This window comes from Cervus elaphus, chromosome 25 (assembly GCF_910594005.1).
Source record: "Cervus elaphus chromosome 25, mCerEla1.1, whole genome shotgun sequence".
NCBI lineage: Eukaryota > Metazoa > Chordata > Mammalia > Artiodactyla > Cervidae > Cervus > Cervus elaphus.
Window position 1 is genome coordinate 26,849,244 of NC_057839.1, and position 21,628 is coordinate 26,870,871.

The 21,628-nt window shown below is 42.1% G+C and overlaps 1 non-coding gene across 1 annotated transcript; it reads left to right on the forward strand.

Moving 5' to 3' along the window:
- The first annotated feature begins 8,692 nt into the window (after positions 1-8,692).
- LOC122683993 lies at positions 8,693-8,826 on the forward strand. The gene has a single exon (XR_006337899.1). It is a non-coding gene; the product is annotated as a small nucleolar RNA SNORA76 (small nucleolar RNA).
- The last annotated feature ends 12,802 nt before the right edge of the window (positions 8,827-21,628 follow it).

The following is a 21,628-nucleotide window of genomic DNA, read 5'->3' on the forward strand; positions in this document are numbered from 1 at the left end:
AATTTTGCATGATCTTTGACCCAACAAGTCATATTTATGATTCATACTTAAAAAAATTGTGGAGATGTATTAGTTTCTCATTGTTTCTGTAACAAATTACCACAAACTTAGTGACTTAAAACAATAGACTTTTATTATTTTATAGTTCTGTAGGTCATAAGTCTGATGTGGCTTTCCCTGGGCTAAGGTGTCAACAGGGCTGTGTTCTTTTTTGGATGCTCTAAGAAAATCCATTTCTCTGCCTTTTCAGTTTCAAGAGGTTGCTCGCATTCCTTGGCTTGTGGCCTGCTTCCAGCTTCAAAGCCATCAGTAATCAGTGGAGTCTTTCTCACATTTCATCACTCTGACATCGAGTCTTCTTCTACCTCTGCTTCCGCTTTTAAGGACCCCTGTGATTACCCTGGGCTTCCCAAGTGGCTTAGTGATAAAGAATCTGCCTGCAATGCAGGAGACGTGGGTTTGATTTCCTGGGTAAGGAAGATCCCCTGGAGAAGAAAATGGCAACCTGTTACAGTATTCTTGGCTGGGAAATCCATGGACAGAGGAGCCTGGTGGGCTACAGTCCATGGGGTCACAAAGGATCAGACACAACTTAGCGACTGAGCCAGCAAACACGTGATTACATTGGGCCCACTCAGATAATCTCCCTATTTTAAGGTGGGTTGATAAGCAATGTTAATTTTATCTAAAACCTCAATTCCCCTTTGCTTTGTAAACTCACGTTCCCAGGCTCTAGGGATCAGGATGTGAGCATCCTTGAGTAGGTGGGGAGCATTATTTGACATATATTGTATGTCGGCTCTAATTAGAGTATGTTGGCCTTAATTAGAGTATGTAGGCTCTAATTAATCTGTACAACCATTCTGTGCAAAAATTAAATATTAATAACATGGAAAGTGATCACAAAAATATTGCCATATCAGACAATTCTTGTGTCACCACAGATCCCCTTGGCCTCATGTAATCCATGAACCTTGGCCACTTGTTCTTCTCAGCTTACTCTGTGGAGACCAATTCTGCATGGCCTTTTACCATATCAGGCACCACCTGATAACTCCTTGCTTCATGCCGGCATGACACAGCTTTTGCCTCCTACCCCTGGACTCCACTGTTGCTGCTGAGATCTAGGGCACGATGCAGAAGTGCAGGAGATTTCAAGTCTTTTAAGGAAATCTATTTACTAGTAGGAGATGGAATCTAATAGATAAATAGGTTGTTCTTTGAAGCACTAATTCTTATGGTTCTTGGAAGAGAGTCTGAGCAATCAGTTGGGCTTGTTGCCAAGTTTCCAGTCCAGCCATTCACCCTTGTATTGGTGCTTCTCCTCAACATTCCTTTCCTCTCTTTCCACACCACCTGCTACTCCCTTCTCAAATATTCTCATCTCTAAGAAAGTGGTAGCACGTAACTTCCACCTCTGGAAACGCAAGTTGACAGTTGAGAGTGGCGCTAGGAGTTGGGAGTGACCTTACAAATTAGATCCACAAAGTAGGATTTAGAGTTGAGGGAGATTCACTGATCTGAAACACTGGGGACCCCACTGGTGGTGGTAAGGGGGCGCCTTTCCTTCTCCTGCCCTATGGTGTGGGATCTGGGCAGCCTGTTCTCTGCCTCCCAGTAAGGGACATGTGTGGGAGTGGGATTTCCCTGAAGTGGGACAGGTGCAAGGGGGTAATTGTAACTTATTCGATTATCTGAACTTTGGACTTAGAATGAACCTTGAGGGAACTGTTAAAGTGAGAAGAGACTTTTATGAGGTTCCCACCAAACCTTTCTAGTTGTAATTCGGTCATTCAGATGTGGTCTAGGGTCAGAGGTTTCTGTGTGGTAGGTTTTCTAGGTAATCAAGCTATAGATCATTTTCCTCCCCCTGCTCCCCAACCGTCAGCTTTGCATATCATGTCACCCTACTAGATCACTCACCACCGCACCATTGATGTATCTACTGTGACCACTGGGACAAGTCCCCTTCACTTCATTTCTTTTTTAAAGTCACTTTATTTAGATACAACTTACATATCATGCAATTCATCCACTTAAAATATTATGATTCAATGGTTTTTAATATACAACTATTAATTTTTAAAATTGTGGTTTTATATATATAGGTACATATATATATATATATATATACACACACACACACACACACCATAGAGTTTGCCATTTTAACCATCTGAAATGGCAATTCAGTTGCATTAATTATATTCACAATGTTGTGAACCTATTCAGTTCAGTTCAGTTCAGTTGCTCAGTCGTGTCTGACTCTTTGCGACCCCATGAATCGCAGCACGCCAGGCCTCCCTGTCCATCACCAACTCCCGGAGTTTACTCAAACTCATGTCCATCGAGTCGGTGATGCCATCCAGCCATCTCATCCTCTGTCATCCCCTTCTCCTCCTGCCCCCAATCCCTCCCAGCATCAGGGTCTTTTCCAATGAGTCAACTCTGCATGAGGTGGCCAAAGTATTGGAGTTTCAGCTTCAGCATCAGTCCTTCCAATGAACACCCAGGACTGATCTCCTTTAGGATGGACTGATTGGATCTCCTTGTAGTCCAAGGGACTCTCAAGAGTCTTCTCCAACACCACAGTTCAAAAGCATCAATTTTTCGGTGCTCAGCTTTCTTCACAGTCCAACTCTCACATCCATACATGACCACTGGAAAAACCATAGCCTTGACTAGACGGACCTTTGTTGGCAAAATAATGTGAACCTATTACCAGTGTCTATTTCCAAGACTTTTTAGTCACCTTTAATAGAAACTGTAACCATTATGTACTTACTCCCTATTTCCTTCTCCTTCCAGCCTCCAGAAACTAATCTACTTTCTGTCTCTATTAAATTGCTTATTCTAGATATTTCATGTAAGGGAAATCATACAATATTTGTCCTTTTATTTGGCTTATTTCACTTACCATGATGTCTTCAAGATTAGTTCAGTTGTAGTAAATATCAGAATTTCATTCTTTGTTATGGCTGAATATGTATATGCTACATATTGTTTATTCATTCACCTGTTAATGGACAGGCTTCCTGGGTGGCACAGTGATAAAGCATCTGCTGCTAATGCAGGATATGCAGGTTCAATCCCTGGGTCAGGGCAATCCCCTGGAGTAGGAAATTTCAACCCACTCCAGTATTCTTTCTTGGAAAATTCCATGGATCGAGAACCCTAGTGGACCCCAGTCCACTGGGTTGCAAAGAGTCAAACACAACTGAAAGAGTGAGCACACACACACTCACTGCTGATAAACGTTTGGGTTGTCTCTATCTTTTGGCGATTGTGAATACTGAGACAATGAACACTGATGTACATGTATCTGTTCGAATCCTTGCATTTGGGTGTACACCTAGGAGTGAAATTGCATAGTTGTATGGCTATCTGTGTTTAGCTTTTTGAGGAAATCCCTCATTTGGCATTTTCTTTCCTTGCATTTTTCCTTTCTAATTTATTTATTTACTTGTTCATTTTTTACCTTTGTTGAAAAAAAAGAAGCTCACTTTTTACATTTGCTAAACTGAAGTATAGTTGATTAAAAAATTTTTATTGGAGTGTAGTTGATTTACAGTGCTATTAGTTTCAGGTGTAAGGCAAAGTGAATCTGTTACACACCCACGCTCTCTTTCATTCTTTTCCCATTTAGGCCATTACAGAGTATTGAGTAGGGCTCCCTGTGCTAGACAGTAGGTCCTTATTAGTTATCTATTGTATATATATAGTAGTGTGTATAGATAAATCTCCCAATTTTTCTCTCCCTCCTTCACTGATCTGGACTATGTGGACATACAACTCTTATTCAATTTCTAGAACTTGAGATATCCATTTAGTTATTCATTCAATTTAATATACGTATAAAGTACCTGCCATGAGCTAGATCTGGGAATTACTGCCTGAATGGATCTTCTGGCTTAAATAGAGACTTAGAAACACTGATGTTCAGTGCTGTGGTCAGTGAGGGCAGCAGGGTTTGGAAACAAGAGAGACCTGCCTTTAAATCCTGGCCCTGCCATTTGACATCCACATCCTTTCTGGGCTCAGAGGTCCCTAGCTTATCGGACGGTTGGGAGGACTGCTGTAAAGTAATGGTTTTGGCTGAGATACTTAGTCTGGGGTGGTCCCAGGTATTTCCCCCAAAGTTTCCCAGGTGATTATAAAGCGGCAGTCGGGACAGAGAAGTGCTGTGCTGAAGTGTTACCTTGCACATAGAGGGCACTCAGCAATGTTGCCGCACCTCCTGGGCTAACCGGGAATCACCTCCAGATCACACTCCTGGCCAGATGCTGCCCGGAGGCTGGTTTCTTCTTTATTGTGATTGGGGTGGGGAATGGATGGAGTGACGAGGAGGAGGGTCTGCTGCCAGTGAGTCAGAGATTGGCTGGGCTGTAGCTGCCTGAGGCCTGTTCCCCAGGAACAAAGAAGGTTAGGACTTTATAATCCTCCTCCCCGGCCTCTCTAAGCGCTTGGACACCAGGGATTTGGCTCAAGGCAACACACTTCCGAGGTTTACTTTTCACCAGAGCACGCGTAGGGCCTTCCTTTCCTTCTCTGAGATCTAATTCAGTCTTTCCGCTGCCCTAAAACAACAAGGTGCCTATTTTATTTTTTGTGAAAAGCATACTTTAGATGACATATAAGGTGGCATAAATTTACCTTTCAAAGATTTTTGAATTGGCAGCACTTGATAATTAACTGGTGACGGGGACTGGGTAATAGATATACAGGGATTCATATATTATTCTTTATACTTTTTGGACATTAAAAAAATAGAGACTTTGATGGTTTTCCTGTGCTTTCTGCATTATTTGAACCTTTGACAGAAAAGTGACCTTTTAGTATATTCTTGCCATTCATAAGGAGATGTATTGTTGAACTTGGCCAGTTTACCAAATATCCTGTATCACCAAGCAGAAAAATTTGGCTAATTACAACAAGCTATAACGTAAAAAAAACTTGAAACTCCATTTGGCATGCTAAGTCCCTTCAGTTGTGTCAGACTCTTTGCAACCCTATAGACTGTAGCCCGCCAGACTCCTCTGTACATGGAATTCTCCAGGCAAGAATACAGGAGTGCATAGCCATTCCCTTCTTCAGGGGATCTTCCCAAATCAGGGATTGAACCCTGTGTCTCTTGCATCTCCCACAATGGCAGGCGGGTTCTTTACCTCTGGTGCCACCTGGGAAGCAAATGCTTATTCTGTTTTTATTTGGACTTAGATTTTTTTTTTTAAATTGATAGTCTGTGAGATGGCTGATTTTTTATTTTTGGTCTGGGTGAATTTGAAGAGATGTATAGTATACTTGACTTTTTATAACTTCATAGAAAGCAATACAGACACAATTTTGTGGCCATGAATTGAACCACTTGACAGCACAGGTGTAAGGCAGGGAATGGTTGCTCCATCTTTGAGTTAGTCATATCCCATCTTATTAAAGTAAAAATGTTTGAAGAATGAAAACCACATTGATGCTTGGGAGAATAGAACTAGTTATATGGGGGCTCCCAATAATTTGGGTTATTGTTTTTGCTTTGGCCACCAGGCTACTTTATTAGATCAGATTCAGTTACCTCTGAAGAAGGTGATTGAGGGTAAATGAAGACTGAGACCTCTTTATCTTCTTAAATGATATTTGGAAAGGGATGGGGTAGGGTCATATGGTGCCCTAGGCAGCGGGATGGGGGTGAGGTGTAGAGGGATGGTGGTGTGGAGTGAAAGTTGTATGTGTGTGCTATAAGCTGACTAATTATGAAAACAAAGGGCTTCATTAGGATGTCTTTTGTTCAAATGAAAAATTTCAACTAAGATGAGAAAAGAGTGAATGAGGTAATTCTACTAAGATGTTAAACAGGAACATCTCCAGAGAGGCAGCATTTGCTGTTATTGTTGTGAAAGAGGAATTGTTTATTCTCAGTTTACAGATGAGGAAATTGAAACTCGGCAGGATAAATAACTTGCCCAAAGTTGCATCACTAATAGTTGACAAGCCAGAATTTGAGCCCAAGACTGCCTGATCCCAGAACTGACCAATGTCCTTAAAGTTTGGTGAGTCATTGGATCAGAGATTTAATAGAACATGTCCCCATCTAAGGCTCTGTTCCTAAACCATGCCTTTTGTCCATCTATGATTCTCTTTGTAAAGGATCTTACTGTTTTTGAAACCTCTAAATGAAAGGAGGTTTTGGCCCCTGTGCCAACCTGTGTCCTCTTGGAGACCACTCAGGTATGAGCTAATTTCCTGCCCATGTACGTGTAGGACTTGTCCAGCTGACCTGGAGCAAGGTGACTCCCCTGAGTCTTTGTCTGACAAACCTGGGTTAAGAGAGGCTCCAGACTCTGCTGATCCACCCCAGGTTTGGCTCTGACTCCTAAAGGGTTTAGTCACAGACTCTCTCCAGGACAGATGCTTTTCCCAGGAGAGCCAGCTTCCTTTCTAAGTTGCTGGCACCGTTTTTAAAGAGTAAGATGGAACAGCAGTTATCATATAGCTGAATTACAAGAAAGAACGAATTTTCCTTAGCTATAATACAAGCAGAAGTCTGCCACTGTGATTATCTCCTGCAGTTTTCTCAACTACCCTCTTTATACACTGATGCTTAGGGAGGTTAAGTGACACGGCTCATTGACTGCGCTCCTGGAATGCAGATCCAGGCAGACACCAGAGCCCATTCTGTTAATCACGGTGCAGTAGTGCCGCATATACGAGAGTGATACCTGAGCAATAGTGATGTTTGCCCAACGGCTAAACAACAATGATATCTAAAACTAGCTCCCTAAAATGAGGCAGCTGGTCAACCCAACTCAGTCTGAGTGTACAAAGGCTGGAGCACTGCAGAAAATCTGGATCTTGTCTTTGTTTCTCTCAGTGCCCTGTGGATATTGTTGTGACTATTCAGTCACTAAGTTGTGTCTCTTTTGTAACCCCCATGGACTGTAGCCTGCCAGGTTCCTCTATATGTGGAATTTCCCAGGCGAGAATACTATAATGGGTTGCCATTTCCTTCTCCAGGGGATCTTCCCTACCCAGGGATTGAACCTGTGTCTCCTGCGTTGACAGGCAGATTCTTTACCACTGAGTCACCAGGAAGCCCTCTCTGTGGATTGTCCCCACTCTAATCCATTTATTTACTTCGCGGCTACATTTTCTGTCTCTTTAGTGGGAGGGACAGTTAGACATGAAGTCCTGGCAAAGCCTCAGAGACTAGAGGGGAATTTACAAAATTAGTTTTCAGAATGTCATCTTGGACAAATACATACCAATTTACAATTTCCTTGTGACTGTTTTCCACAAAGTGTGGGAATCTATGAGGAAGTGTGGTGAGGACCCTGGGGCTCAGGGGATAGGGGAAAACCTCTGGTGGTGACTGGCTGGGCAGCTGCCTGCGGGCCTGTGAGAAGCCTGACTTTCTGCTTCTTGGGGTGACTGCCCAAGAGTCTGGCATATAGGGGAGTTTCCATAGAGTGACTTGATTCCTGGGCCTAGTTACAGCTGACTCACAGCACACTGGCAAAGACCACGGCTAAGTTTCTAACTCTATTGCAGCAGTTGATGCTTCAGGGTAAGGGAGACACCTACTGTTCATTTTGAGGAAGATAGCTAACTTTAGTCCTTTGAATTCAGGGCTGGGTGTGTGCTTGTGTGTGTTGTTGTTGTTGTTGAGTCGCTAATTGTGTCTGACTCTTTGCAACCCCACGGATGGCAGCACGCCAAGCTCTTCTGTCCTTCACCATCTCCCAGATTTTTCTCACACTCGTGTTCATTGAGCTTGTGATGCCATCCAACATCTCATCTTCTATAGTCCCTTCTCCTGTCTGCAATCCCTCCCAGCATCAGGGTTTTTTTTTTTTTTTCCAGTGAGACGGCTCTTCACATCAGGTGGCCAAAGTATTGGAGTTTTAGCTTCAGCATCTCTGTGTGTGTTAATGGGAGGGATTTGTAATCATAGTGCTTGGTGGTGGGAGTAGTGAGGTGAATGCAGGGTTATTCAGAGAGTTCTAGGATGCCAAAGCTGCAAGAGGTCTTGGAGACTATGTTATAGAGCTGGGTTGTCCAATGTGGTAGCCAGTAACCACATATAGCTGTGTAAATTAAGTGGACTAAAATTTAAAATCCAGTTTCTTGATTTCAGTAGCCACGTTTAAGCTACTCACTCTTCACATACTGTTGGTGTTTGCAATATTGGACATCATGGATGTAGAACATTTCTATCCTCTTGGAAAATTGTATTGGACAATGCTGTTCTAGAGTCTTTAGGACAAAGCCCCTTGTTTTTGTTTTATTTGTTTTTTTTTGAGCAAGACATTAACTTTCATTTTTTCATCCACAAGGCTTGAGATCATTTGTTATTGCAGCATGACTTAGCCTACGCTAGCTAAAACAGTTGAAAATTTTAATAATGAAATAAAAATAGATGTATATAAGTCAAGTTGCTCAGTCGTGTCCGACTCTTTGCAACCCCATGGACTGTAGCCTACCAGGCTCCTCTGTCCATGGGATTTTCCAGGCAAGAGTACTGGAGTGGGTTGCCATTGCCTTCTCCAGGAGATCTTCCCGACCCAGGGACTGAACCTGGGTCTCCAGCATTGCAGACAGATACTTTACCGTCTGAGCCACCAGGGAAGCAATTCTTTTCTCAAACACTTCAAAGCACAACTCAATGTCTTAACGTATATAAAAAAATGTTTTCTAACAAGCTGCCTTTGAGCCCTCGCCTCTGTGCATGGTACCGACACCAGGAGTCAGGCTGCAGTGCCAGATCACATGCTTGGGCGTAACCGGGGTCGCTGGGCCCGCAGCATCGCCCTTTTAACCAGGACTGCTGAGGGGCAGTGCCTGGGCTGCCAGTGGGTGAGGGGCTGAGGCCACTCAGGCTTCAGCCCTGAAAGCTAAGGTGGAAATTTCTTCAGAAAATGTTGGGGATCCTGCAGTCTCTGTTAGTGCCCCACATGTCTCTGTCTTCCCTGTAAGTCAGAGTGTCATCTCTGCCAATTTCCTTTTTTAAAAATGAGGAAACTGAAGCTCAGAGAAGGGACTTGCCTAACTGGTTTGTACTGAAGCTGGGCCCAGGGCCCAGGTTATTGGCACTTCTTGCCTGGTGCCCTTGAGGCACTTCCTAATTAAGCTTATGGCACTGTGCCAGGTATGAGGGGTTAACGAATGGTACCGTTCTGACCTCTTGCCCTTCTGCAAATCATAGTCCAGTCACATGGGCTACACCAGTGTTTTTCAGATATTTTTGAGCAGGGAAGCTTCTCTTCCCCATGAAATCTGTGGAAAACTAAAATATAAAGTAGATGAAAACCAGAGCTGCTTTTGCTGAAGCACAATGCGAGTCTGTGTGTGTGTGGGGTGGGGGGGATGGGTCCCCAAGGCCTTGCTGTCCCAGTCTCATCCTCATGGCCCCTTCACCCTCTTGGGAAGATAGAGCTCCTGGAAACAGCTGGGAAACTGTGGTCTATACTCAGGCCGCCTAACTGGAGGAATCTGGGCTGTCAGTTTTGGACTGACTGTAAGGCATAGGGATGGAGATGTGCAGAGAGGGGTGATGGGGGTTATTGCTTGTCTAGTGTTTCAGAAGCTCAAGGGGTATAGATAGAGGTTTGAAGATGATGACATGTCTTCTCATTATAGCCTCTATTTCCTTCAGGGGTGGAAAGGGGCAGGGCAGGGCAGAAACACAGACATTTGAAAACTAAATGGTTGGTGGCAGAGTTTTTCCCAGACTAGGTGGGCTTTTCTTGTAGGATTTCAGGCATTCATTCATTCACTGGTTTATTCATTTATTTGTGAGATATTTATTGACTTCCTATTATGGGAAAGAGGCTGAACTAACATTCTGAGTGGAGTGGGTGCTAAGATAAATCAGATAGGGACCTTATCTTTAAGAAAGTTAGAAACCAGTCAGGGAGAAAAGATAGAAATATCAATACCTAAAATACAAGATGGGGCTTCCCAGGTGGCATAAAGGTAAAGAATCTGCCTATCAATGCAGGATACCCAGGAAATGGGGTTTCATCCCTGGGTCGGGAAGATTCCCTTTAGAAGGAAATGGCAACCCACTCCAGTATTCTTGCCTGGAAAAATCCCATGGGCAGAGGAGCCTGATGGGCTACAGTCTGTGGGGTTGCAAAGAAAAATACAAGATAGAAAATGCCAAACGCAAAAATCTGAGTATTGCTAAAGTATTATGGGATTGTGGAAGAGGAATAAATTACCTCTAACTGGTGACTGAGCAAGGGATCGTGGAGGAGAGGAGTGAATTTAGACTGGGGAGAGAGTCCGGAAGCATGTCTCTCCTCATGCCTGGAGCTGGAAAAGTGGGACACAGCAAGCAGTTCAGTTTGGTGGGAGCAGGAGGTTATTAAAAGCAATTCGATGGTTTTTGTCTTACCCAGCGCCTGCATCTTCGAGAACAAGCTATCATGTGGAAGAAAATATCAGGCCCAAATCTTGCCTCCATTGGTGAGAATGAGAAAGTAGTTAGGGACAAAAGCTACCTCCTTGTCTTGGAGCTTTCAGGATTCTGCTGAGGAGAGAAATCTGCCAAAAGATCAACTTGAAAACCTTCTTCCTTGCTGGCTTCCTCAGCAGATCCTGACACCCATTTCAAGCAGCGGGGAGGGGGCAGGCAAATCAACTGTCCACATAAACACCACCGGTGGATCCCCGCTGCCAGCTCTTCCTGGGGCTTGAAAGCTCCTGGTTTGGTGAGTTGGCTCCTTTGCACAAACCCTAGAAACACACCACTGTAAATGAACTGTATCTTGGAGAAAGAGCTGAGGCGAAACCGTTCCAGTTTTTGGACCTAACACTGCCTTTGTTCTGGCACGAGGAAGACCCTGGGTGTGCACACAGGGAGAGGATGGGAAGAACATGAGAGGGTCCTGAAGCGGCTTCTGCCAAAATATTTTCACAGGCTCTAGATGTTAATTTCCAGACACTAAGTACATACAGCTCGGAAGATGTTGCGAAAATTGATGAACGTCTTGGAAAAGTTTACCAATATGGCTGCATAGAATAGTAGTTAATTCTTTTATTTAGAAAAACTTAAAAATTTGCAAGATTTTAAAAAATTGCAGTAAAATATAAATAAAATAACATTACCATTATAACCATTTTAAGTGTACAGTTCAATGGTATTAAATATGTTCACATTGTTGCGCAACCTCCGATATCATCCAGCTTCAGGACTTTTTCCATCTTCCTAGATTGAAACACTATATCCATTAAACAGTCATTCCCCATTCCTCCTTCCCCCAGCCTCTGGAAACTACTGGTTTGCTTTCTGTCTTCATGAATTTGACTCCTCTAGGTACCTCATATACTGTGACCCCATGGACTGTAGCCTGTCAGGCTCCTCTGTCCATGGAATTCTCCAGGCAAGAATACTGGAGTGGGTTTCCATTCCCTTCTCCCGAGGATCTTCCCAATCCAGGGATTGAATCCAGGTCTCCTGCATTGTGGGCAGAATCTTTACCGTCTGAGCCACCAGGAAAGCCCTACCCTCCAGGTACCTCATATAAGTAGAACTGTATAACATTTGTTTTTTGGTAAACTGGCTTATTTAACTTTGCATAATCTTTTCAAGGTTTATCCATGTTGTAGCCTGTGTCAAAATTTCCTTACTTTACAAGCCTGGATAATATTCCTTTGTATGTGTTTACCACATTTTACTTCCCTAATCATCTCCTGATGGGCACTTGGGTTGCTTCTTTTAGCTAATGTGAACATAGGTGTATAAATGTCTGTTTCAGTACCTGATTTCAATTCTTTTGGGTAGATACTCAGAAGTGGAATTATTATATTATATGGATAATTCTATTTTTTAATTTTTTATACTGTTTTCCATAGTAACTGCATTTTACATTCCCACCAGTAATGCCCAAGGGTTCCAATTTCTCCATATCCTTGTCAATACTTACTGTATTCTGTTTTTTTAAAAATAATAATTATCATTATGAGGGTGAAGTGATTGAACACTTTTTGAATAGTAATAATGTACTTAGCTTTCCAGAGCATTGATTACAAAGCAGTGTAATGTTTCTGTTTCCCCAGGTACCTATTCTAAGTTTCACATGGATGTTACACTGACTGATTTCTTCCTGAAACTGGGACAATTAAATCTGTGTTTCTCAAAGCAAATAGAAAAACAATGACACAGCAACGTGATGAGATATCACTTAATTATTGTGCCTGATGTTCTTGGGTCCTGGCCACACACCCTCAAGACTTCCAGTTCATATACTCTACCCCAAAACTTTCAGCTGCAGAAAGATCTACAGATCTTTACTTGTGAGCTTCCTCCAGCTGTTGGGGTCTTCTCAGCCTTGAACAGGGCAGCCTCAAAGTGTTGGGGAGTTAATACCTGGTGGGAACAGCCCTCGATAGCCTGCTCATTGGCATCTTTCCTTGTCTCACTTCTTCAGTTTCCTGACTGCTTCTTGGAATTACCTCCTAAAGAAGCTATTTGCATTCACGTCTGTCTCAGCATCTGTTCTGGGGGAACCCAACCTATGACAGTCATTACATGATGACTAGGTGGAATTTGTTGTTGCTTGATGAAAAGTTTATGAAATAATGACACATGAAAAGACTGTAACTAGATTAAAATTATGCTTCTGTGAAATAAGCTTCATAACTGCTTATAATTTTTATAAAAACATTTTTTTCCTGCTGAAAGTATTCTATGTGTGTTTCCCTTGTGAAGCTATTTACATTATGTAATAAAAATGAATTTTCTTGAACATTTCAAGGTTTTGGTCATCTTGCTATATTCAATATTTGAAAATATCTTGTCTCTATTATCCCAAGAACAACTTTGTCTTTCACAGATGCCTTAGGTTACACTTAATGTTTCAGATTCCTACAATGTCCCACCTTGGAAAGATGGCTTCATGCTGGCTCCTGGGTATATTATTGTCTGCAGCTATGCATCAGCTTAAAAGCTAAGTGAGACTTGAAATTCTATTCTCCTTGCTTTACATATGCAGAGAAATATTTATTGCCTTTTCCTTTTGTGCTGAGAGTCTCATTTGTGAAATTTTACCCTGTTGAGTCGTATACCTTTCTAATGGGAAATATTTTAAATTTTGTTTGATAGACCATTCTTTGACTTTCTTATTTCCAAACGTTAGTTTCATGAGTGTCTAGAAGGAAGATGATTTAAGGATTCCTGGGCAAATTAGGTTTAGTTATGTGACAATGTGATTTGCCATAAATTGCATACTCTGTATGTCTTAAGTGAGGATTTATTGTGGAACCTGAAAAGTATGTGGTCAAGGAGTTATTTTTAATTTTTTGAGTGTTATTGGAAGTCTAAATGTTTCACTGCAGACTCACTAAAATTTTGAAAATTAGATGAAATTTATAGGCAGGAGCTCGAGGAAGGGGATGCTGTCCAGGGGGAAAAGGCAGACTATGAGGAGGTAACTTCTGATAAGAAATACTATTTCCCTTGAAGCTTTGGGGGCCGGATGATGGCCAGATTTAGTTGTTGGCCAGCAGTCCTGGAAAGGCTTCCCTGGTGGCTCAGATGGTAAAGAATCTGCAGAGTCAAGCAGAACCAAGTTCGACCCCTGGCTCGGGAAGATCCCCTGGAGAAGGGAATAGCAACCCACTCCAGTATTCTTGTCTGGGGAATTCCACGGAGAGAGGAGCCTGGTGGGCTACAGTCCCTGGGGTTGCAAAGAGTCAGACATGACTGAGCAAATAACACTTTCAATATCCTCAATCCTGTATACCTAGGTGAAGATTTTCTCAGGGAAACTTAATCCATTATGGGTGAGGCCATTATCAAGTTAAGGAGAAACTGACCTGAGTTTGATATTTGGTTGTTGCAAAATGAGTGGCAGTGAGTTGCTTTTCTTTAATAACTCATGGAGGTTTGGAGGTCTACAAGTTATAAACTTTATAACTCTTCCAACAATGTACATATTCCTAAGAAGGTCTCCCTTAGAACTCTGAATAATGGAACAGGGTGCTGAATTTCCAGAGGGTAAGTTCATTTTGCCTGGCAATTTCTTCTTTAGACATATGTCTTTGCATCGGGGGCACTGAGCTTGCTCCTGAAGGATGGAGAACCGACATCCAGTGAGAGAGCATCAGGTACCACTGTGCATCTGCTTGGTGGTGTGTTGGGCACCGGGGACACATCCATGAACAAAAGTCCTCAGGGGCAGGGATTATCCATATCTTTGATCTTTAATTGCTCTAACACATCCTGCTGATTTCTACATGTGTCCGTCTGCCTCTTTGATCTTTGAGAGCCGCATTAAATTTAATATAGGGTTTGTTGGCAGTGAAGTGGTGCTAAACCACCAGTTCATCTTATTCAACTACAATCTTCCCCCATCCATCCTCTGTCCCCCATTCATGTTGTCTGTGAGACAGACAAAACTATAAAGGTGGTACCCATTATATTTTATTATGATGGAAATGTGGAAGGACTTTGACATATTCCACAGAGGGCTCAATAGAGAAGTCACAGTTTGACAAATCATTAAGTAAAATGATACAGCAAACCTATTCTGACACAGAATAAGCAAAAAGTAAAAACAAAACCCCTAAGACTGCTTCACAGCTTCTTTTTGTGTGTGTTACCTCCTTGGATAATTTACCCCTATGTAAAACCCATCCTTTTACAAGTTCACCTTTCACTCAATACTTATCCATAAAAGGAAACACTGGCTCAGTACCATACTGGTTCTGGCTTATACCAACTCACAAGAGCCAACTGTTAAATTTTCAGGGAATTTGTAAGCCAGTTGTTAAACACAGTCAATATTAAAAATTAACTTAGATAAACTTGCAATTAAACAAATTATATAAAATAAGGATAATTAATATTCTATATCTATCACATCTTAATCAGATTATGATGTTCTATTAATATTTGTACTTTTGAGGTGTTTTATTTCAATCATATCTGTGCTGTATAATGATAGGCTACTCTGCATCTCTTCCCAACTTCATGTTTGGTGATATCATATTGGTTGTTTGAAAGCAGCTGAAATTGGCAAACACTATAAATTAGGGCTCCTCCCCCAAGGGCCAGCCTGTTGCTAACCATTTACAAATACACCACTGACTCTGCTTTCAGGGGCATTGCACTTAGGCCATTGGAGAAGGCAATGGCACCCCACTCCAGTACTCTTGCCTGAAAAATCCCGTGGACGGAGGAGCCTGGTAGGCTGCAGTCCATGGGGTCGCTAAGAGTCGGACACAACTGAGCGACTTCACTTTCACTTTTCACTTTCATGCATTGGAGAAGGAAATGGCAACCCACTCCAGTGTTCTTGCCTGGAGAATCCGAGGGACGGCGGAGCCTGGTGGGCTGCCGTCTATGGGGTCGCATAGAGTCAGACACGACTAAAGCGACTTAGCAGCAGCAGCAGCACTTACGCCATACTTGTGAGATCTGGGATAACCTCAGAGACTGAGGCATCACTGCAGCATTTGGTGGGGTTGTTTCCCCTTCTGCCGGCAGCCCAGTACACTGAGGCACAGAGGAAGTGGTGTATCTGGGATGCTGGCACAGTCTAATGGGCACTAAGTGGCTCAAAGAAATATTCTGTCTACAATGAAGCTATGGTTCAAGGCCAGTTTTAGGTTAGGCAGAGACATGGCCATAAAAACTCTTGTGGGTACACTTGCCAAGCAGCAATCTTGCTGAACAGTGTGCTTTTTTACTTCCTCAGTTTTCCCTATAGAGTTGTGAACTTTGAGTACATTCAATGGATGCTGCCTAATGTACTACAATCATTTTTGAAGTGACACATATGACTACCGACATTCAGTGATCACACGACTTAGCTCTCTCTGACCAAAGATATTTCTGCCTCTTCCCAACCCTCTGGGTCTCCACTTGCAGGCTTCTAGCATCTTCTTCACAGATAGCACCATTGGAGTGTCCACTTCATAAAATTTCCTCTCATACTATTCTTGGAGTCTAACTTAATCTGCCAAGTTCGCCACACATTTCCCCAGAATTCACCCCTTCTCCTTTAGTAAACATAATATAAATTTTGAGGTCAGTCCAACATGGTGCAAATGTGAGCTTTGTTATTACTAATGGCTGTTACTGCTGTTATCACACCTAAGTCTGAGTTTACTTATCTATGTAATGGGTGTGGACCGAATAGCTCTTTTGTCTCTCTCATTTGAGTATATGTGCTCAGTTGTTTTCAGTCATGTTTGACTCTTGGCAACCCTGTAGCCTGCCAGATTCCTCTGTCCATGGAATTCTCCAGGCAAGAATACTGGAGTGGGTTGCCATTCTCTTCTCTAGGGGATTTTCCCGACCCAGGGATTGAACCTAGGTCTCATGCATTTCAGGCAGATTCTTTAGCATCTGAGCAACCAGGGAAGCCTGCCACTATGTGAATGTGAATATCCCCACTTGGTGAGAGCAGGACCTCCACTTCCTCTTTTCAGGATTCTGGGGGATTGGTTGGCAGCTGTGACTTCATCAGGCCCCACCCCACCACATCTGTGTCTTTGCAGTCACCTGGGTTTCTCTCTGCTTAGCCTCTGTCTACTGTACCTGTAGTTCTGGATGCCCCTTCCCCTAATCCTCATATTGCTGCTCTTTTATTTCACTGGGCCACATGTGGACATATCCTTTCACTTAATTTTTCATAGAACTGCTGGGCCAGGCTGTATCATTTAAAAAGATATAATTGATGATTCAAAGGTAAGAAAAGAATTCTAACATGAAGAGTGATTGTCAACTGGCTACTGAGTGTGGCTGCCTGTGGGACTCACAGGCCCAGGATCTCCTGCCTTGGTTTCTGCTTAGAGCCCAGGTTGGTGCCCTAGAGAAGGGGCAGTGTTTCCCTCCCCATGCCTGGGACAAAGGAAGAACTAGTGAGCTGAAGTATAGAACAACAGAAAATTCCTAATATGAACATAGAGAGAAAATAGACTGGGAAGAAAGAAAGGAACAGAACTTGAGGCACCTGTGGAACCATAATAAAAGATCTAGCATTCATGTCATAGGAGTTCTGGAAAAAGGAGAAAGAAAGTGGGCCTGAAAAAAATCTTCAAAGAAAAAATGACTGAATACTTCTCAAATCTGCTGAAAGACATAAATGTAAATCTGAGTCAATCCTAAACATGGTAAATCCAGATAAATCTACATTGAGACGTATCATAGCCAGATTTCTAAAACTATAGACAAAGCAAAAGTCTTGAAAACAGTGTAAGAGAAATGACATCTTACCTTTAGGGGAAAAAACAATTCAAATGACTCAAGATTTATCATCAGAAAACATGGAGGCTAGAAGGAGGCAGCACAACATTTTTCAAATGCTGAAAAAAAAAAAAAAAAAGAAAAATTGTCAACCCAGAACCTTATATCCAGTGAAAATATCTTTCATGAATAAAGAAGAAATCGAGACATTTTCAGATGAAGGAAAACTAAGACAGTTTGTTCTTAGAGGAAGTTGTCTCAACAGAAAGGAAATGATAAAAAGAAGGAATCCTGAAACACCAAGATGGAAGAAAGAACAGTTCAAGCAAAAAATAAGGATAAATACAAAAATAGGGATAAATACTTTCCTTATCTTGCATCTTCTAAATTATGAACTTGGACACTCAACTGCATATATTATATATCTATTGTCACAAGTTAGAAGTTTAGCTAAAAGCTCTGGGAAAACATTCTATAAGTTCTGTTTTCTCTCCCCTCATAGCATGGGTAGTAAACTTAATCTAATAGGAGTAAGGCTTCTGGTCCTTCTTTAAGGTCACCATAAGCCTTAACTTACATCTTCACTCTGGGCTTCCCTGGTAGCTCAGATGGTAAAGAATCTGCTAGCAATGCAGGAGACCTGGGTTCAATCCCTGGGTTGGAGAAGATCCCCAGGAGAAGGAAATGGCAACCCACTCCAGTATTCTTGCCTGGAGAATCCCAGGGACAGAGAAGCCTGGTGGGATACAGCACATGGGGTCACAAAGAGTTGGACACAACTTTGCTTAAGGTCAAAGGATCATGAAACACACCACAACAGGGGACAGCCTGTCCATAAGAGTCCCCAACAGAATTGTTGATTGTCATCCAAGGGCCAAATCCTCCCGTTGATTACAGCTGCTGCTCCTGTAGCCTATCAGACGAACATGCTGTTCCAGCCAAAGCCCATCAATTTCAGGCCCACTTCCTTTATATGCAGGCCTCCCCTGAGGAATAAGATTAAGTCTGGAGCCTTTGTTTAAGATCTTCCTTCCACTTAATATTGTTATTTTCTTTCTTGATCTCTTGTTCTATCATTTTAGCTTTTAGGGCAGCAGCGACATAAATAAACTTCATGGGAAACTGTTCCTGAGGCTTTAAATTTCTGGCAGGCACAAATGGACCACTAACTGGCTGAGAGACACACAGCAGTCCTCTCTTTGGGATATGATTGTGGCAATGCCTGGGGAACCTGGAACTGACAAACTGTTGACAGAAATGTGCTTTGGCTGGATAAAGAGGGTAATTCATAACAACCAAATATGGAAGGAGACTCAGTTCTGCCACATCTGAATAGGAAGTGTATTTTGCCATCCATGTAGTGCAGCCTGCATGAGTTTTGCTTGAGGAAAACTGTGGCTCTGGCCTTTTGTGACATGATCTATGATCTGTCTCCCATCTGTTTTCCACTCATCACTTTTTTTCTTCTATCCCATGCCATTCCTTCAAGAAGCTACTTGTTGTTCCCCACTTTCTGCCTCTGTGCCTTTGTTCATGCTGTTAATTTTGCCTGTAATGACTTTTTCCTCTTCTCTAACTGGAAAGTTCCTACTCATTCTTTAATCCAGTTCAATAGCTTCTTCCTCTATGGAGCCTTCCTTGAATCTATTCCACCGTCATCTCTACCCCATTCCAATGAACTGATTTCTCCTGGGTCTCCTGTAGCACTTTGTATAGCACTATTATTATTATTTAACTTATTTATTTTAATTGGAGGCTAATTACTTTATAATATTGCAGTGGTTTTTGCCATACATTGACATGAATCAGCCATGGGTGTACATGTTTCCCCCATCCTGAACCCCCCTCTCACCTTTCTCCCCATCCCATCCCTCAGGGCTGTCCCAGTGCACTGACTTTGAGTGCCCTGTTTCATGCATCAAACTTGGACTGGTGTAGATCACTATTATTGTTATTCAGTCACTCAGTCCTGTCTGACTCTTTGAGACCCACATGGACTGTGACAAGCCAGGCTTCCCTATCCTTCACCTTCTCCTGGAGCTTGCTCAAACTCACGTCCATTGAGTTAGTCATGCTATCCAACCATCTCGTCTCTTCTGTCATCCCCTTCTCCTTCTGCCTTCAATCTTTCCCAGCGTCAGGGTCTTTTCTAATGAGTCAGCTATTCTCATTAGGTAGCTGAAGTATTGGAGCTTCAGCTTCAGCATCAATCCCTCCAGTGCATATTCAGGGTTGATTTCCTTTAAGACTAACTGGTTTGATTTCCTTGCAGTCCAAGGGACTCTTCTCCAACACCACAGTTCAAAAGCATCAGTTCTTCAGTGCTCAGCCTTCTTTATAGTCCAACTCTTATATCCACACGTGACTACTGGAAAACAGTCTGCTTCATTTTATATTATCTCCTCCACTGGACTGAGATAATGTGATCTTGTTCTTCCTTTTAACTTCAGGGACTGATTCAGTGTTGAACATGTGGTAAGAGTTCAATAAATTCTCATTGATCTAGCAAATAAATAGATGAGGATACGTGCAATGTCATAGTGATAAAACATTGCCTAACACATCGGTGTTAGAAAAAAGGAGTAAAAAGTGCAATGCCAGAATTCCACTTCTGGGAAGACTTAGTAAACATACTTTATCCTATTCTTTCTTGGATATTATATAAGAAACAAGCATAAGGAGACTCTGAAAGTTGGAGAGAAGAAGACAAACTGCTTAAGACCTGGAGATCTAAAGAACTCAGTGGGGAGTTCTTCAGGTTTTCTTTCTGCCCTTATGATCCCAGACTTGTAGCTGAGGGAGCTGGCAACCTGGAAACACCAGTGTGTGCAGACAAAAAAAAAGGCCCCAACAAATGCTTGCTTCCTCTAGTCAAAGGGCCAGGAAAGGAGCAGCCTAAAAAGACAGAAAACTTAGGGGAAAAAAATCTTCTCAAGCCAAACTCCACAAAAAAACTCTGGGTCCCTTGCCATGCCAGCAGAAACCAGGTGGGAATCTCAGACTTCTACCCAGTCTATAATGAGTTTTCTCAGGTTCCTCCTACCTGGAGTGGTGGCAGAGAAAATTGAGTAGGGAGCTGGGACTTCATTCCCACTGAGAGGTAGTGAGTGGCCCGTGCCCACGAGGTGTCAGTAGAGGGCATGTGGGGATCAGCAATGAGGCAGACACGTTTCCATGGGGATCTAATGGGAAGCCAGAATTGGCCCCCCAGCCCAGTAGTAATGAAGGCGTCCCTTGCTCAGGCATTAGTGATGCCTAAGTGGGAAAGCTGGACTTCCACCTCCATTTGCCAGGAATGAGGTGGCAGCCTTTCTTTTCTCATTGAAGCAGTGTCGGAGGACGGCAGCTAAAACTAAAAGTTAAAGTCAGATTTGCTACCCAGGATCTTTTTGGTTTGCACCAAAGAGAGGTATTTCCTGTTAAAGCCCTGGATTCGTTTACTTACTCAGCAAATGTTAATTGAATATCTACCATCTGTTAGTGCATGACATTGAGGATAGAACTCAGAATAAGACAGACATAGATGTGATCTCTGCCCACAAATAACTTACATTCTGATAGGGAACACAGACTTCACAGAAACAAATATATTATAGCATAATAAAATTAAGAAGTATTAATAATAATAGTACAAGAAGAAAACCATATCATCATTAACCCTTTCATGGTACTTATTGTATACAAGTACAACCACCCAGAAGCTGGACTCTTCTATTTCACACTGGTTATCAACACTTCCAACCTCTTGATCAAAAACCATTCCAGAAAACATTCCAGAAAACCATTTGATCAAAAACCATTCCAGAAAACATTCTTGTGTTTACAAGATTCTCTGATTCACTGAGAGTATCTTTTTAAAAATGTATCCTCATGATAAATTAGCTAGGAGAAGTTTTTAAATTCACAGTTCATTAATAGATAAGAAATCTTTGAATACATAAAATATTCACTAACATATAGGATTTATGCTTACCTCAGCAACATTTCCCAGTTTTCATTCATGAACTTAACTGGTATATTTACAGATTTTACACGTGAATGATTGTGCTTTTTACTTAACAGAAGTTTATTGAGCATTTACTATGTGTCAGACTCTGTACCAGGTTTTAGGGACACAAAGACGAAGATGATACAAAGCATTGAGAATAGAGACAGGGAGAATTTCTTCCTCAACTCTCTATGAGTGAATCTTACAAGAAAAACAAAAACAAACAGAAAGAACAGACATCCTACTTATTACGGCATTATTTGGAATTGGAGAAGACTGGAAATAATCCAAGTGTCCATCAGTAGAGGACTGGTTGAATAAATATTGGTATATCTATACAATGGTGTACCATGTAGCTGTAAAAGAAATGAGGAATATCTCTGTATAATGCTAGGATGTAATCTTTAGAATACTGTGTTAGCGTCAAGAAAAGTGAGGGGGATGAAATGTAC